We start from the raw sequence: 16,678 nt of genomic DNA, 5'->3' as shown, positions 1-16,678 counted from the left end.
CTCGATTCAGTTTTATTTTCTCAAAAACAAGACTTAGTATAAAATTAATTTTATCATAATTTTATGTGAGCATCAATACTTATTATTTTAAAATATCATTGCATTACTATATTTAGTAACTCATTGAAGTGGTTGCAATGCTACATTTCATTCGTCACTACTATATTCGACTGTAAAAAATTGAAATCAAAAAAATATATTTTTTTATAGCCCACATTGGGTGATAAAAATGTCAAATTATGTTATGTATTACTTTATATATTTTTTATATATAGTACCAGTTAAAATTTAATAACCAGAATAGAGTAAGAGTTAAAAATAATCGATTTAGTTACATTCCGGCAGTATATGTGATTATAAACTCAAAAACTAAAGTATTTTAATAACCATAAAAACATTAATATTTTAAAATATTTTTTTGTTCTTATTTCTAAAAAACTTAAGTCCAACACACTATACTTGTAATCGGCGTACATTTATATTTTATAAAGTATACTTGAATATCATTTTAAACGTATAGGTATAGTATATATACTAATAATATATGTTTGGTGTTGAATAGTAGTTTGAGTAGTTGAATAGTGTTTATAGTTTAAAAACATAGTAACCATAGTTACTTACATGAAATATGTCTATTATATTATTTAATTGATTACATAATATCTGCACGTAGTTCTAGACTCACTATTCTTTATCTATTCATTCTTAATCCTAATTTGTAAATTTAGATTGCATATTGTTTTGTATTGTAGCTTTTAAGAAGAACATTACTTTTAGAACATTTTACTCATTCAAAAAAAAAAGGTTCATTAAAATCAAGTTTTTTTTATGTAGGTAGTAAAATAGAACTTTAAGCTAGCAATTTATCGTTATATTTTTCTTAAGTTTAATATGCTGTATTCGCTATCGAAGAACAGTGTTGCATGTAGTTCCTAGGATCACACAATCATTATTTATTTTTTCGGTTTCTATTATCTCTAGTGGATTATTTACAATGGTAAATAATAATAATAATAATAATAAAAAAAAATACTAATAAATATTTTTAGTAAACAATAATAATAATATTATTTTCACTTTGAGTAAAATTGGTTTAAATTATTATTTGTAATAAACCATAAAATTTATATAATATCTTATGTATCAAAAAAACAATTTTTAAGCATAAAGGTTAGTATAGTGTTTGAGTATCTTCAGTTATATAAAAATAAATGTATGGTAATAATATTGATGGGCATTATTTTAGGCATTTACTATATTTTTATATCATGGTAAAGTTAAAACTTTACGCTTGTTCTATACGTATTGATGAATGTATTGGTTTTGTAATATATTTTGTTTTTAAATTACGTATTCTAAAGCAGAAAAAAAATATTTCAAAGATATCAATTTAAAAAGTAAAAAATTCCAAGCGTTATTCAAAATGATCTATAGAATACTAAATAAAAAGCACAAAACAAAAATAAATGTAACACCAGCTTTCCAAAAAATGGATTTTGTCGTTTTGTTGCAACGCAATAAGCAACTATCACAGAAACGTGGCATATCAACCAAATATTTATATTATCATTGTATATTTTATTTTAATATCAAGAATTGTAAGAGATAACCCGGGGTGTATTGGTGTTATTTATTTAATTCATATTATCATAGTTTTTTTTTTTACCTATTTATATAGAAATTCGATATCATTGACGCTTTACTTAGTATATTTTCTATAATTTTTTCTATGAAAAAAGTTTTTGAAAATTACGTACTACAATGTTCGTTACAAGACTGTTTTAGTGGAATTAAAAATAAAAGTTAAGCATAAAGCCACATTGTTTTTAATGATCTAAACTATAATTTTTAATGAATTAAAAATAAAATTCAGATAAAATTGGGTATAAAACAATAACTTTTAATCAAATCATATGGTTTTAGATATTTTGTTTTTATTCGAAATATTTATATTAATTTCAATTATGAAATAGAGGCTGACACACTGTATCCACTTATAGTTGTTTTTTGTAAACTTAATGATGAGGTACACTTGACACCTTCTATTCAACAAAACAACCAAGTTTTATAGTATAACACTATAGTGTATATTTCATAAGTATGTTTTTATACTAAACAAAAAACTTTGATTATAGCATGGTAAGATAAATGGTGACAGATGAGAAAAAATTTTGATTAGTCAAATACTCTTTTCCACTAGCTTATCTTGATTAAAATAAACTATTTTTACATTTTTAGCTAAGTATATTTTAATGAAATGAATGACAAAAAAAAAATCTTCAATTCATAATTTTTTATTTTGAGTTCAGAATAGTAGTTATAATTATTTACGTTTATAGATAACATACCACTATATATTATATTTATACGATTAATTTAATTTGTTTATTTTGTCATTAAAATATATTTTATAATGTGATGAATACCTACTCTTAATATTTTTCTCATAATAGTATATATAGTAGTGACTTAGTACCTATTAATTTATAATATAGTACTAACCTGATATATTTTCAGTATTAGATTCTGAACGAAGTGATGAATGATTGATTTTACAATGGTGTGTGTGTTTTTTTTTGTGTGTGTCTGTGTACAGCGTAACTAGTCGAAATAATGCTTCAATTTCAAATTTTGGGGTTGGTTTCCGATGTAAATGTGAATATCCTTGGTGCATTATACAGGTCAAAAGTACACATTTTCCAAGAGTTAAAAAAAAAATCGATTTTTTTATATGGTTGTAATTCAAAAACTAATCACTGTAAATACTTGAAATTTTCAACAAATGTTTATGTTAGTGTTATCTATATACAGTTTAATTTTAAAAAATTGTTGACTTTTTTTAAGAGACCACTGAAATTTTCGATTTTTATGAGAATTTTTTTTGAAGTGTCGATAAAAAAATTTTAGATGACCAAATAAACTTGAAAATGTAATACAAGGTTTTTTATGAGTTGTTCTTATTGTAGCTAAAAAAAATTAAAAATCGTTAGTCACAATTTTTTTTTTTATAAGCGTTTATAGTTCAAAGTTTTACGAAATCTGTCGAAAACGCGAAAATTTGCAAGTAATTTTGAAGTTGAAAAATCATAACAATTTTGTGTTTATAACTAAGGATTAAAAATACAACACTAAGTTTTCCAACAAGTAGCTATAGAGAAGACTCGAAGTATCACTATAGGAAAAATTTTAAGTGCGCTTGAATTTTAAATTTTTACGAAATAGCGTAACGATAACGATTTATCCTAAAACGATTTTAAATATTTGTTTTTTTCAAAAAGCATAAGTCGTAGATACTTGAAAATTTTACCAGTTATTTAGATTGGCATTTTCTTTACATGATTTAATTTTCAAAATATTCTGTCTTTCTTTGAGGTATTTATAGACAACTGAAATTTTCAATTTTTCTTAAAATTGTTTTTTGAAGTATCGATTAAATTTTTTTGGCCCTATCAAAATACTTGAAAATTTAATACAAAGTTCCTCATAAGTTATTCTTAAAGTGATTAAAAAATTATAAGAATACATAGGCACAATTTTTTTTTATTAGCATTTGAAGTTCAAATATTGACAAAAATTCATCAAAACCATGAATATTTGCAAATTATTTTGTAGTTAAAAATTCATAAAATTATTTGTATTTATTTTATATCTAAGGTTAAAAAAATCAACACTAAGTTTTACATAAGTTTTGCTTCAAATAGCTATAGAGAAAATTTGAAGTGTCATTATAGGAAAAATGTTTTGAGCATTTGAGTTTTAAATTTTTATGAAATCAGATATATGTATATCTATGATAAAATAACTAATATAAGGTATTATGAATTATGATAACTACATGCAATGTTTTTGGAAAAATTGATTAACCATGCCTTATGCAAAATGCATCCTAATTGAAAAATAATATATTTTTTTCAAAATAGAATATATGACAATATTTAAATCCTAGACTGACAAATCATCTCCGTTCAGAATCGTTTTTCGTATACAATGATACCTATCATTGCATTCAAATCTAACCTACCCTAGTCAGAGGTCCACCCCACCACCTAATGTACAGCAGAGTTACATCCACTTACCCGCTTTTTATAGTTATATACAACTTTTAGAACTGGTTTAAAATGTTTCCATTTATAGATTAGCCATTGGTAAATTATTACAAGTATTGTGCATGTAATCTATATTTTTAAATACAAAAGGAAATATATGTAATATGTATCCATCCTAACTCACCAACTTTGAAAAAAAAATAAGAAATATTTCAGGATACGCTACTGCCCATATTAATACAGCTAATCATGTAATACATTATGATTTGATATATTTTTTTTGATTTATGTAAAATAAAAATGTAATAATATTATGTTATTTATAAATAGTGTAAATTAATTAATATGTATGATTTGCATAACAAAAAAGAAAAAATCGATGATATTCGATAAATAACTAATAAACTTAATAAATATTTATGTAAATGATACATGAAACTTTATATCATCACATGACTCTTACAACTAATTGATTTTAACCGTAGATTAGATTGACGCAACTATTTACCATCGTAAAATATTTACGAAATAAAATTCAACACCATTGTAGTTCATAATTGGCGTTTGGTTTCCATGTTTTAAAAATATTTATTTTATTAAACTGAAGAGATATCGGTAATATATTATTTTATTGAAATATATATATAAGAAAATTGTAATAAATATAGTCAGATACATTATTTATGAAATAAAAACTTAAAACAGATGGCTTGCAGTGTTGTAGATTAACGTATGATAAATAATAAAAATAACCTTATATCTGACGGCCGTTAAATCAGGTTATTTATATATTATTATATTATAAACTTTTTTCGCAAGTCTATAGTTTTATTCTCTAGTGAAAAAATCACATTTCCCATGCATAACATATTGCTGTTTTATGTATACATTAGTATATATAAATATATATATTATTTCATATTTTTTTTTTCAAAAATATGTACGACTCGTGTATGTAACATGATTGATGAGAAAGGATTTGGCAAATTTTCCAGGTATGTTATTACGTATAAGATGGTATATCATTTATATCATACTGGGTGATGCAAAAGTAACGATGATTTATATTTTTTAAAGTAAAAGCAAAAAATAAAAATCTATGCTAGAAGAAAACAAACAGTTAACTCATTTCCCACGAGAGATGGTTAGAAAACATCTTATCTTTTTTTCTTGGCAGAATAGCTATCATTACCACAGTACGTTTTCCGTTTAAAATGCCTCTTGTTTTTTTTTTATGTCTGTTGTTCCACACAACGTTAAATCTTAATTATAAGATATCATATAATTTTTATACTTAACATTGGTAGTTTAGAGTATTAATGGTATAAATCATGGGTATAGATAAGATAACTACAATGCAGTGGTGTTTAAATTTATTATTATTAGGTGTATTATGTATGATAATGAACATGATGTGCATGTTTAAATGAATGCAATGTATACACTTAAAATTGAGTATACAACATAACAATTCATTAGGTTTGAATAATATTATGAATTTCATGAAAATATGATACTTTAAGTTCGCTCATAGTTGAATAGTAAATTCATTGACGTTTCGAGTTTGAAAACTGTAATGTAATTTAACTCACATGAAGTGAGGCCATTATTTGTATTTGCATTTTAATTGTATTTATTGTTTGATACTTTTTCCTGATTTTTATTCTGATGTTGTATAAAGTAAATATTATTCACAATTTTTTGAATATGGGTAGTAATCTAAAGAATTAAACAGAATCATTAACTTAATACCTATGTTCCTCTAAAAGTAGTTTTTAATAGTATGTACATTTATAGAAAATTATATTTCTTTGATCAACTAACAATAGCCGCATGTATAATAATATATATTATTACAGTTACCTCGTTGTTGATAACAATTAATAATAATAAAAAAAAATTATTATTGTTATTTTAATCTTAAACTTATAAAATTGTGTATTTATCAATATACATATTAATATACGGGTTGTCCAATTTATCTTGGTACTCAACCGTACTATTTAAAAAAAAAAAATGTAATAATGGTCGTATTGTATGTACCAAAATGGACTAAACGAGTTCTACTGTAGGGAAAATTGTAGATATTATAATATTATAATTATAATTTATTGTATACATAGGTTTTGTATTAAAACGTGTCAAGTACAGTAAGTGCAGTACCCCATGAAGTTGTATGTACTAATGTGTTATGTTTGTGCTATTGTTTTTGTGTTTGTTTCAAAGCTAAAAATTCATCGAATATATTATTGAGAATTCTTAAACTAACCGAAAATAGATTTAAATATCAGAATCATTTGAAATATTACGTTATTTTTGTTGGCTCACAATGATTTGAAAATAGGCATTCTAGAAACGCAAAAAAAAAATATAACTAAGTATTTATGTGTTCCTTATAAGTTACAAATATTAATTTTATTTAAATTAAATTGATTTTGTAATTATTATTAACGTACCTACATTTTTAAGATTAAACAAAATTTTATGATTATAATTTATTTTTAGATCTAGAACCCAAAGTTCGTATCAAAACTATTTGGTGTTTGAGTTTATAATATAATTTATTTAATACGAGAACTATTCAAACATCAAATCTTTAACTTTTTAATTTAAATTAATTACTTTTAGAGCTCACGAAAACGATATGTAATAACTAATAAGGTATAAAATTTTATAGTGTATCCTGAGTGGAAGATGATCGTTATATAATTAAATATCGCATAATTAGTGTATGGAAACTTCAAAGATGACACAACTTATGTGCTACATGTGAACTAAGACTTTATTTAATTGGGAACGTCTCATTCCTACTACTCCGTGTATACGCACGCAGCTAACGACACTGTCTCAGTATTTATATTGAATTCTGTGAAAACTGTTTATACTAACCTTGCTATTAGTCGGTAGTGTTGTATATTATCTGGAGAGAAAAAATATAAAATATGATGTTGAGATCGAAAAACTGACACGAAGGTTCATGGAAAAAGGAAAGTTGGTTAGAGTCTGTAGTGCTTGTTTGAGGATACAAATGGAAACGAAAAAAAGGGCCAGAAGGGGGGAGAGAGAGAGTGAATGAGAGATATAGGAAAAAGAAATAGCCCCGTCTGGGCGAACTCATTGTGTGTGTTTAGTTTGACGGAAACGTGCTCGGCCCCTTAATTTCCTTCTTTGAGCTATTGCGGTGGTAGAGTTGGGTCGTTTATGCTTAAAAACGACGACGACATGACTATTATACCACCACTACCCTAACCAATGGTATACTACGAGGAGTCCAAAAGCAGACCCTTTCCATACATTCTATAGAGTAGTGGTATAGTAAACTTTTCGGGGGTGCCTTATCTCTGAATAGGTATATTCCTACACAAAGCTGTACAACGGTACACAATTTTCTTCCTTCACCTCGACTATTCCCTTACTTTCCCTAATCACCCGCCCTATTATCCTTTTGTGAGCTTGTGTGTGGGTGAGTGTGTAAGAGAGAGAGAGAGAGAGAAAGAGAGAGAGAGAGAGAGAGAGAATGAGAGTGAGAGGGAGAGAGAGGGAGGTATATACTAACAAGTGTTGCTGTTGTTCTCTCCATTAGGATGTGCACCGTGCATGTTACACTACAGTCATTTTTATACATGCAGGTAAACTATATCCTTAGTCCGGGTTTGTCTGGCATAGGTACTAGTGTAGATTACCCTTATGGCCACATATTATATGTGTTTTAGGCTGTTGTTGTTAACTCACCACAATTTTAGTTATTATTAGTCATTAAACCTGAAGTCATGTGGCCTGAACCTATTATAGAAAATAGCTTTAGACAATATTTTATTGACGCTGAGCAATATGTGTATATTTTAAATCTATATATTGTACACATTAAGCAGTGACTAGAGCACTAGAGCAACGAAAAGAATGATAATATATTAAATTAATTACAATATCAAACTTTTAAGTTATTACCGACGATTAGGTCAGTATATCATTTTAAATAGATTTTTAATGTGTACATACTTCTTTTCTTAACTTTGATCATTTGTTTGACAGTAAAAAAAGTATTCATTTTACTTTTTATTTTTGTCTAAAAAATAATAGCATGTAATTGTGCTACATGAGAGTTGAGACTTGATTTTGACATTTTAATTTATAATTGATCAATATATCCTAATTTTTTCAAAATCGTATTGATGTAAATTTTATCGATAAACTAAATTACATTATTTATGTATATTAAATTTTATTTTATGAGTGTATGAAACTTTCAGAAGTACATCATTTTTTATATTTTTTGTATTCATAAAATTTATGGACAAAATAATTTATGTGCTTGAATAAATATAAACTATATAACTCTATTTATTTTATAAAAAAACGAATAAGCCTCTGTTAAAAATATAAACAACTCAATAATTTATACAATTGTCATTGTCACTCATAAACTTACAATGTACTATTTTATTTTCTACAACAATAAATAAATAATATTTTTCTAGATATATAATAAAAAGGATTTTTTCAAGACTTTTGTCTAAAAATGACATACATTGATTGATATGTGTATTTTTGTTTAACATTTATTTTTATTTTTATTACAAACATAGAAAAATACATACATGTTGACTATTGATCGAACCTTCAGAAATTCTATATTATGTATTTTTTCTAAGATGTGCGGAATCTCACACTGATATTAGTGATTTATGATTATGTATGGTATTTTTAGAAAATATAAATAATATGCATATCCTATTCATTGAAATTATATTAATTATTTTAAATTTAAACATATTCTACCATTGATATAGTTTCAATAGGTACCTAGTCAATATTTTGAAGTCTACGTTTAATTTGAATTGGCATGAGTTTGATTAATCTAATTATTCTTTAAATAAACTTACATATTTTTAAACAGATTACTCTTTAGCTGGAATTCTGAATTTTAAAATCATTAAATTATTTCCAAAAAATACTTTGATATCTGTTTATTTATCTTTTAATAAAATTGATAAAAACATTTTTAAATGTTTAAATTAATAACCATTTGATCGAACAGAAAAATAATAATGTAATAAATGTAACGTTTACGACTAATGGCCGTTGTCGTCGATGTCTTTTGATCAATAAAAAAAAAAAAATAAGTATTGAGTTGAAAAATTAGTTTCTATAAAATAATTAATATGAATTTGAACAATGCTTGAGAAGAAAAATCAAAGTAGCTAGTTTTCTTAATTTTGAAATGCAATACTATCAGTATAATAAAATTAAAAATTTTTAACAAGATAATGTGTAATTTTATTATTCATGTATTCTCATCAATAAATAAATAAAATGTTTATGTTTTCCCTAATTGTATACATTTTTAAAATATTATGATATATATATCAATACATAGGTACTTATATAATTGTATTTAAAATTACATTTTCGAAACTGTCCTCTCATAATATTCTATATATCTAAAGGTATATATATATATATATATATATATATATATATATATATATATATTATATATATATATTATTTTTATTTTAAGAAAATAATTTTATGTATGAATTATAAGAACGTAGAGAAACCTGATGCTGAAATATTAAGTTAATATTAATTTTTAAGTTATTAAAAAATGTAAATTTAAAAAAAACCAATGGATCACAAGAAATAAAAATTAATTTTTCAGATTTTCACTATCGTCGGTAACTTAAAAAATCGTTATTTAAACATGACAATGGGGAGTTTGAACATGGTATTGTATAAAATAGAGTTCATGACGGTTTTCTACTATAAAAGTCCTTCAATTGTATAGAAAATATCAAAAGCACTAAAGTTGAAGATGTTTTCAAGTTATTTTATAATATTTTTTGTTGCCTGTTTTTGACATGTACGGCTGATATTGGATTATTGGAGTAATGTATTTTAGTGAATTTCCAATAAGATTAATTGTAATATGGCATTCACTTCAGTGTTATTCATAATGTTCCACATCTTGTCAATTCTTTTCCTTTTTTTGCAATCCATTAGTCGCTTTGGTGGGTTTTTATCATTGTTAAGTCCATAACCATTATGAACCATTATTCTTTGAGTTTTATAAAGAAAAAAAAGTAAAAATACCTTATAAGTGAGGGTGAATACACTGAAGCTGAACTCCATTTAGGTACGTAGCCGGTGCGATGAACTTTATTTGTATGGTTGTATAATAACACATTGTATGGGTATGTAGTCGAAGGTAATATTTTTTTTGTTATATTTTCATAAAGGTAAAATGGTGTAATAATGATAATAATAATAATTGCAGGGTGTATAATTTAAAGTAATAAATTCGTAAAAACTTTACATTTTTAATGTTATCGTACGTATTATTAATTATTTGGAGTATAAATAAAATTGCAATAATATAGAACACATAGAACTGTTTAGCTTAATAATATAATTTAGTATTATTTCAGTGTATTGTGCAAAAATGTAAAAAAATATTATATATATTAAAATATATGAATATAATAATTTTATTCCAATTTCCATAATATAAGCTGTACTAGGAATAACTGCATTATCTAATTATATGACTTCACATAATTAGTCATAAATAAATTTTTTATAAATAATATGACATACTATTATTTAGTTCTAAACCTTTTCGTAGAAAACCTAACAAAATATATTAAAAATGGTATGAAATCCTTTTGTTTGTTGAAACTGTTTTCATGCCATTTAATTAAATTTAAAAAAATGTAATAATTATCTGTAACAATTATCTGTAACAAAATGATAATATAATATAATATAAATACATAATTTAAAAAATGTATTTTTAAAAGTTTGTTGAATATTACATTTATCTACATATCTATCTTCTTATCTTATTGAAACAGGATTATATCATATGTACATGTGTACCATACTTATGTATATGTTTTTTGCTTATCAATCGTTTAACAATAAGTCTTTTAAAAATAAATCACAAAAAGAAATTTGTATTCTTGTTTGAAAGTAAAATTATTCCAACAGTCAAATAGACGTGCATTGAGTGTTTGATATGCAAAACAGTCAGTTCCTTTACACGTTGATTAATACTGATGGGCGATGGCGGTGTATATATATATAGGTATTAGGTAACAAACCAATCAGAAGATTTTATTATTATGTACGTCAATCTGGTGCTACAAATAGTAAGTTCATGTACCGGAGAGTAATTGTATAATTATTAATCATTGGTCAAAGTAAATCAACCTTAGGTTACATCAATATTCATAAACTGAATGTTAATTATTAAATAATGAACATTACGATGTCGGTTATTATAGTGTGATAGCAATATTACTAATTCATTACTATCACCTACTAACTTAACGATGTGTTGAATAAAATTGAATGATAACTTAAGAGTTTTGTGAAAAATACAATAACGCACTGGTACATAATATATAAGGCGAGCACGCACTATGTTTGTAAAAGTATGAATTTTTCATATAATATGCTTTACCCTTACGCAAGATTAGAACGCATAACACAAATCATTCGTTTTAATACTGCTGTAAATACTTAAGCGTTCTTTAAGATTGTAATATAAACATTTTTAATCCACACGGTTGTTATTTTTTCCTATTAAATTAGAGATTTAATTTAATTCATAGTACTAATAATATATCACTTCCATAAAATTGGGTATTAAAAAGTAACGAGATGTTCCAGTGCAGACACGTATGTCTTTTTAAAGATTAATTTAAAGGTACCATCAGAATTGTGCGCATGACAAAATAATAAAATATATAATTTTGTATAAATATAAATTGACAACTAATAAATTTGGATTCCCATCAAAACGTAAACATAATATTATATCATTGTTTAGTATTTATCAAAAATGTTATTACGTTTTACAAAATATCTATTTGTTAATTGTTTTAATATAGTCTTTAGTAGGTATCAAACTTTTTTTAAACAAAAGATAATTATTAGAACCTGGAAGAAATATTTTTTTGAGCAAGTAGGTAAATTAATTTTTTTTATGAAAACAAGAAGGGCATTGGAATAATTGTAATTTGAAATATAACTTAAGTGATATAATTAGATAAATTAAAAACATTTGGGTACTGAATGCAGATATTCTTTTTAGCTCGAATAAAAGCACGTTAATTCAAAATTTTGTCAAATTTCCTTGAAATACCAGTATAAATGCACGATATGATATTTTTCAAGTGCATACAAAACCTTGTTGGATGGAAAAATAATAGGGAAATGAAAATATTTTCACAATATTAAGGACAAGAAAAAAATCTATCCTTAAAGTCTTGTATTACTTAACTTAAATAAAATAAATTATGGTTAGCCGGACTCATGTTATACAAATATATATAATATAAAACTTAAATATGACCCTAGTTAAAGATTTCTTTATCACAAGATCGTATTAAAAACGATTTTGAAATACAACAAACTATAATTAGGTATCTATAAAAAATAATTATACGTAGCATTTTCGGCATAATTGTAGTTATTTCATAAATAGTATGTTTGGTCAAACATTTATAAGCTATTTAAAGATATTTTTTTATGTTTATTTTTATCATTGTTATAATACAATAATATAGTTACGAGTATTGGAATATATTATTTGTAAAACAGTAGGTACATACCGTTATTATATAACATAAAACAAATTGTAATACAAAAGACGCATATCTTTGCAACCCATCGATAATATTTTTCTTAATGAAAATATATAACATTATAGGAAACCCATTTTAGAAATCGTAAATAAAATCTAAAGCAAACAGATGATTTTATAAAAAAATAAAATATCAGGTATTATAGTTACTGGAAATTGTTATTCGATATAATATCTAAGGTGGAGCTCAAATATAGATAGTTTTACTATGATAAATACATAATATTAAGTATTAACTATTTCTCAAAATTATATCCAAATGTGTACTGTAAAATAGATAGTAAAAGGTCTGTGTATACAGCCTAAAAAATATAGGTAGATATCTATGTTAAAAACAATAGGCTAGTGACATATAGATTGTAGAACAATAATTGGTCGTTAGAATAAATATTTCTTGAAAATAATATCTGTCAGAACAATTTGTTTCGAAAAAACGTAGGTAAGTTTTAGATATTGATTAAATTTAAACAATTTTTTTTTGAAAAATCTTTCTGAAAGCAGTGATCTACTGATCCAATCATTTATACAAAACTAAACACCTCATTCTTTCAGGCGATAAGCACTAATTATTATTGTATTGTTCAAACAATGACAATTAACATAATCTCCGTAAGTTTTAGCCAATGATGACTGATCACGACAGTGTGCTTAATTCAAATTCTACAATAGGGCAAAGATACGGTTAAGTTTTATAAATGAATTCAACTATAGACGATATACTACAATATACATAAATATAGCCTACGGGACTACGGAAATGGCACAGCAACAGTTTATATGTATACTGAGATATTACATCAAAATATATTCTGCATTTCTAGTCTATGGTTTTATGATTTATCAGTCATAATGTATTTATAACCAATGGGCAAAGGTGATATTATGAATATCGTTGTGAATAAATATTTTACTGAAAGCTAGAGGGCACTAGTAGTTTTGATTTTTGATATTATCGTTCAACTACAATATTGTGCCCTATACATTACAAAGTATATAATACCATTAATTATAAATACTTAAAATAAATAGTATTTATAATCAATGATAATACTCACCACCTTGACATCGGCGGGCTGTACATTTTAAAACTTTTTTCTATTATTCAAGGAAATGGAAACAATTAGATTGGAAAATTATATTTGCATTATTTCAAGTCAGGGAAAATTTTAAGCCAGAACTAAAACTTTTTCAACTTCTATTCAAACATATATAGACACTTTCGGTTTATACTGCAGTAATTACTGAAAAAAAATATTTATATATTTAAAATATTAAAATATGATATTATTTATTATAGGCATACAATAGGGTATGCACTATTATGTAGTGCCGCATGTACATTAAAAGGTGTTTAAAAAATTTCTATATCATAAAATATAATTGGTTGATTTTAAAAGAAGACAACAGTTATCTGTTAATCTCTATTCTTCAGTTTTTTTATTTACGGTTCGTGATTTAAATTTAAGGAGAATTTGTATCTTTGAATTTTTCAGGAAATAAAGGTTCAGCACATGGTTGAAGCCACGGTTCTTTTTAGTGGTTTTTAGTGGTTTTAAGTTTTTTTATTTATAGGTATACTATATACTTTTATTTATTATAAAAATATGATATACTGTTATATAATAAATCATTTTATAAATTTTGTATAGAAACGGATTTTCTATGATTTCGATATTTCTCTGTCACGTGTCTTATCAAATCAATGTTTTGAGCGAAACTCACTTTGTAGAAATCGTATCTGCGCGTTAGCACTAAAATAATCAAATAAAAATGCGAAAAAAATATATTATAAGATTCGTTTGAAATTCAAAATCATACACATAACTTTTCTATGTATATTCATGGGTATTGAGTGGTTTATGGTAAAATGGATTCAACGAAATGTTTACCAAGTGTCCAAGTCTCTATAAATTAATGTAGCTTTTATATTAATATATGTTTACTTAATATGGTTAGCCGAAATCTTCAATTAACAAATATGCCTGAATAATGAATATTACTACTAGTAAAACATAACTACAACTATAGTAACTTCCAACTAAACATTAGGTTTAATTTTTAATTATTTCATTGATATAAAGTAGAAATAATTAGTTGTACCAATTAAAAGACAAAATACAAGTTTATACTTGGTTGTCCACATGTCTCACTACGCAATCATTGAACAATTATTAATTCTAAGAAAACTATTTTCATGTTTTCGTTTATAGTTTTTCTGACCACACAAATTATGTTCAGCTGCTTTTAAAAATAAAGCCTGGTTTGTCATATGTATAATTCATAGTATCCATTATTTTTCCGGATACTTGAAGTAATACTCAGGATAGTCAGGATACAATATATCCACTGATACTGAGTTACACAATGTGCAAATAATAATTTATATTCAATATTTATTTTTTTTAAAATTCAATTCATATTTACTGTTTATGTGGTTCAGAGACTGGTTTCATATTCATATATTCTAAATTTGAACTGAAAAGGTGATTTTTGATTGATGTTTAAAATATTAATTCGATTCTATGATGCATAAGCCAGTATGTAATGAATGTCCAATTAGCATAAACATGTACAGTATAAAATGTAAGTATGAGATACATGCGAATTGAGTGTTGTGTTCGTCTATCGCTATAATACAGAGTTAAAACAGGTTTTATTATTCATTTATGTCCATTAATGTATGCTCATAGTATTTATGTCATTAAATAAGTATTATAAAATGCAATGTGTATTTTAGACGAACACTTTATAAGTACAATATTAGATATTAAAAAAATTTAAAACAACAAAGTATATTTCATTTATAAATTTATAATACTTTCATACTTCATATAATATTTATTTATATTAATGTTATGTAGGTAGTGCTTTAAATCAAAAATAAAACTTGTTCCTTATAGTTTTTGATAGATTTTAGTTTTTTACTGCCTAAAATCTTAAGACTTCAATATAAAAATATATAATATGATATTCTGCATAGTAAATTATGACTTGTCTTAAGTCAATGAATAAAATATAAATAAAACTGACGACTCATGATACATCGTGTGAGATAGATTTTTGCGTACCTATCTATAACCTATACCAAATGTCTTATATAATATGGATAAGGGAGGACTTGTTTGACGCACATGATGGCTAAACGATTGTAGATATTATACGGTGACGGTAGTTTAAAATGTTCAATGGTATAGTGATTTATATTTGATTTATTCATAACTTTTTGCGCCACTTTGTTTAATAAATGAATAAAAACTTAAATTAAATTTTGACGTTCAGATTTTTCAATTTGTGATCCCAATTTAAATGTATATTTATGGTACAAATTTCGTGGTACAGACCATGGAAAAGTTTGTAGATTGACCTATTTTACCTCTAAAGAATTCAATTTGAATTGAGTATTCAAAACTGAAATGAGTGAAATTAATAATCAATGAGATTGATAATACAATTAATTGTAGATTAATGATTTGTGTATACTACAACAAATTCAATGCTTTAAATCACCTGCTTGAAAAATAAAACTGTTCAATGGACAAAATGTGTCGTGAAAACTTTTTTAAATATATACAAGTAATTTAAGTTTCCAAAATAAATGTATTCAAAATACCGAAAGCAAAACTATTTTATTCCTCATGAATTAAAAATTGTATGAGACATACAATAAATACCGATGCATCTTTTTGCATTCTATTCTTTCTTATAATTTTAAAATAAATACTTTTTACATATATTTTTCTAAATTTATTTAAATCTTGAAACTTGTAATGTTACATTGCTATTCACAAATATTATTTGATTATATTTTGTTTGATTGTTTGACTATTTATATTTCAATTAAATTCTTTTTTACATGTGTTTAAATGATTTATTATAGGTGTATTCAATTTCATAAAATAAATGTCCCGATATTAATTAATAATAATTTGTTGGGGGTGGAGTGGCCGAGCGGATTAAGGCGTCGGTTGCGACGCACGCAGTC

This window comes from Diuraphis noxia, unplaced genomic scaffold (assembly GCF_037042655.1).
Source record: "Diuraphis noxia isolate RWA-SAM2 unplaced genomic scaffold, SU_Dnox_SAM2 contig0002, whole genome shotgun sequence".
NCBI classification, from domain to species: Eukaryota; Metazoa; Arthropoda; class Insecta; order Hemiptera; family Aphididae; genus Diuraphis; species Diuraphis noxia.
This window is presented reverse-complemented; position numbering follows the sequence as displayed.